The sequence below is a fragment of the Stegostoma tigrinum genome, unplaced genomic scaffold, assembly GCF_030684315.1.
Source record: "Stegostoma tigrinum isolate sSteTig4 unplaced genomic scaffold, sSteTig4.hap1 scaffold_58, whole genome shotgun sequence".
NCBI classification, from domain to species: domain Eukaryota; kingdom Metazoa; phylum Chordata; class Chondrichthyes; order Orectolobiformes; family Stegostomatidae; genus Stegostoma; species Stegostoma tigrinum.
Window position 1 is genome coordinate 437,148 of NW_026728516.1, and position 3,676 is coordinate 440,823.

Consider the following 3,676-nt stretch of genomic DNA (forward strand, 5'->3'; position numbering starts at 1 on the left):
CACCTGCCTTTTCTGGTCCAGATCTGGAAGGGTCCATTATGTTGGTTAGGTCCCCTTCCACCTTCACATACCTTCCAAGGAATGTCAGAACATCAACTGCTGGCACATGCGGGTTGTCCATGTGTGCAGTCACCATACGGCTCCTCTGCACTGGCATCACGAACAGCGGGACGGCTGTCAGTACAGAGAGGAGGCCCTCACCACTTTTCTCCTTGAAAACCTCCAGGAAGCGCTCGCAAAGGTTGGCACTCCTGAAGGTTGCATCAAAGAATTCTCCCCCGGGGAAATCCTGCAGTCAGTAAATGTCCGTGGCAGAAAACCCACAACAGTCCAACAGGACCGTCTTCACAAAGAAGGTCCAGTCCACAGGTGCACCTTCATCCACTTTCTCCACAGAAACTCACACAGTGTTCCGGACCCCCTGACCGGGGACACGAGCCCTCACCACAGCCATCGTCGCAGGTCAGCTGCCCGTCATTGTCTGCATCAGCTGTCCATACGGGCAGCTTCACCAATCCCACCCGCTGTGCTCTTCCTTCTGCCCTGTAAATCTCTCATCATGCAAACCTGCCCTGAGGGCCACAAATGATTCTATTGCCAGTGCCCTCTCAGGCAGTGCATGGCTGGCAGGAACCACTCGCTGAACATGGTGGGTCTACTTCCCTCAATAAATATGACTCTTCAGTACAAAAAAGACGAATCACCACCCTTTCCCTCCAAACCCATCCCACCCCGTCTGTTTCTTTGGAATGTGTAACTGCCTGCAGTGTCAATGTGCCTGCAGTTGCTAAAAGGGTCTGATTTTGTGCTGTTCTATTCTGTGCACTAAACAAACTGAACTGTTTGCAAAGCAATAAATGCCTGCCTCTTCCCAAATCGAATCAAAGCAAATACTTGAAACAAATTCCAGTTCTGATCAACTTATATCCCTGTCAGGAAGTACTGGGTCACAATTATAAACAGAATTTCTTAGACTAATCCATCTGACCAGCAACATATGAACTCTGGTCCCCAAACCACTCCAACATCCGGAACATCACTCCCCTCCCTTCATGGAAATGAACAGCGTGATGGTGGATATTAAGTTCAGTACATTGAGTAAGTCACAAATGGTTTGGCTTCGACTCTAAACATTCCAATTACAATCTGCTAATTTAGAATTGCAAATTAACATCCAAGAGCTGCAGAGATATAAAGGATGGAAACAGACTGAATGCCGCAACTTGTCTATTTGAACCAGATATCCTAAATTATTTTAGTCCCATTTCCCACCATTGGGCCCGTATCCCTCTGTCCCCTTCCTATTCATTTGCCAATCCTGATGCTGTTTAAGAGCTGGAATTGTACCACCTCCTCCATACATGCAGCATTCTCTACATGTAAAACTGTCCCTCCGGTCCCTTCTAAATCTTTCACATCTCAACTTAAACCCATGCTGTCAGGTTTGGATTCCTTTCCCTGAGGGAAAGGTATTGCCAATTCACCCCATCCAAGCCCCTTGTGATTTTATAAGCCTCTGTAAGGTCACGCCTCAGCCTATGACGTTCCAATGAATCAGCCCCAGCCTATTCAGCCTCCTCTCCCTGTAGCTCAAACCATTCATTCCAAGCACCATCCTTGTAAATCTTTTTTTTTCTGAAACCTTTCAGTTCAACAACTTTCCTCTAGCAGGGATATTTTAACTGAGTGCAATATTCTAAAAGTGGCAATGTTCTGTACATCTGCATCATAACGCCCAAACTCCAATAGACAATGCATTGATCAATAAAAACAAGCATGCCAAATGCCTTCTTGACCACCCTGTCTAACTGTGGCTCCACTTTCAAGGAACTATGCATCTGCACCCCAATGTCTCTGTTTGGTGACCCTCCACAAAGTCCGACCATTAACCTGTAAGTCATGCCCTAGTTTGCCTTACGAATTCACAACACCTCACATTTATCTAAACTAAACTCTATCTGCCACTACTCGGCCCATTGGCCCATCTGATCAAGGTCCCATTGTACTCTGAGAAAACATTCCTCACTCTCCACAACAACATGAATTTTGGGGCCATCTGCAAACTTCCTAACCATCCCTCCCATGCTTCCATTTAAATCATTTATATAAAGTTATGGATAAGCAGTGTCCCAGCACTGATTCTTGTGACACACCACAGGTCACAGGTCTCCAGTCCGCCATCACTGTGCCTCCTGCCTTCAAGCCAGTCTTGGGTCCAAACCACTGGCTTCCACTGCATTCCATGTGATCTAACCAGTCTACCATGAGGAACCTTTTCAAACACCTTTCTGAAGTGCATCCAAACAATGTTTACCCTCTCTGCCTTCATCAACCTTCGTTGTCACCTCTGCAAAATCCTCAAGTTAGTGGGACTTGATTTACATCACATCAGCACCAGAGTCAGATAACTGGGAACAGCACGTGAAGCAAAATGTGTACATGAGATAACAAAGTGTTGAGCTGGATGAACACAGCAGGCCAAACAGCCCACAGCCAGCAGCCCCAGAGGACACAGCCACGCTGACCCTTGCCAAATTTTCACCATCCCCCAGACCTCCCACTGACTGAGGTCAAACGGTTAGTCCCCAATAAGGGGCTCACCTTTGTCCCCATTCACCCACACATCTACGAATGGCAGTCACGTTAGGGCATCGAGCAGTTTTGTTTTTTTCTGCCACCTTTGCCTCTCCAGCTATCTTCTCCTCTATCCAAGATAATAACGTGTGAAGCTGGAAGAACAAAGCAGGCCAAGCAGAATCTCAGGAGCACAAAAGCTGACGTTTCGGGCCTAGACCCTTCATCAGAGAGGGGGATGGGGTGAGGGAACTGGAATAAATAGGGAGGGGGGGGAGGTGGACCGAAGATGGAAAGAAAAGAAGATAGGTGGAGAGGAGAGTATAGGTGGGGAGGTAGGGAGGGGATAGGTCAGTCCAGGGAAGATGGACAGGTCAAGGAGGTGGGATAAGGTGAGTGGGTAGGAGATGGTGGTGCGGCTTGGGGTGGGAGGAAGGGATGGGTGAGAGGAAGAACAGGTTAGGGAGGCAGAGACAGGTTGGGCTGGTTTTGGGATGCAGTGGGGGAAGGGGAGATTTTGAAGCTGGTGAAGTCCACATTGATACCATTGGGCTGCAGGGTTCCCAAGCAGATTATGAGTTGCTGTTCCTGCAACCTTCAGGTGGCATCATTGTGGCAGAGCAGGAGGTCCATGGATATGTCATCTAAAGAATGGGAGGGGGAGTTGAAATGGTTTGCGACTGAGAGGTGCAGTTGTTTATTGCGAACCGAGCGGAGGTGTTCTGCAAAGAAGCCCCCAAGCCTCCGCTTGGTTTCCCCAATGTAGAGGAAGCCACACCGGGTACAATGGATACAGAATACCACATTGGCAGAGGTGCAGGTGAACTTCTGCTTAATATGGAATGTCATCTTGGGGCCTGAGATAGGGGTGAGGGATGAGGTGTAGGGGAAAGTGTAGCACTTCCTGCGGTTGCAGGGGAAGGTGCCGGGTGTGGTGGGGTTGGAGGGCAGTGTGGAGCGAGCAAGGGAGTCACGGAGTGAGTGGTCTCTCCGGAAAGCAGACAAGGGTGGGGATGGAAAAATGTCTTGGGTGGTGGGGTCGGATTGTAGATGGCAGAAGTATCGGAGGAAGCTGCGTTGTATCCGGAGGTTGGTGGGGTGG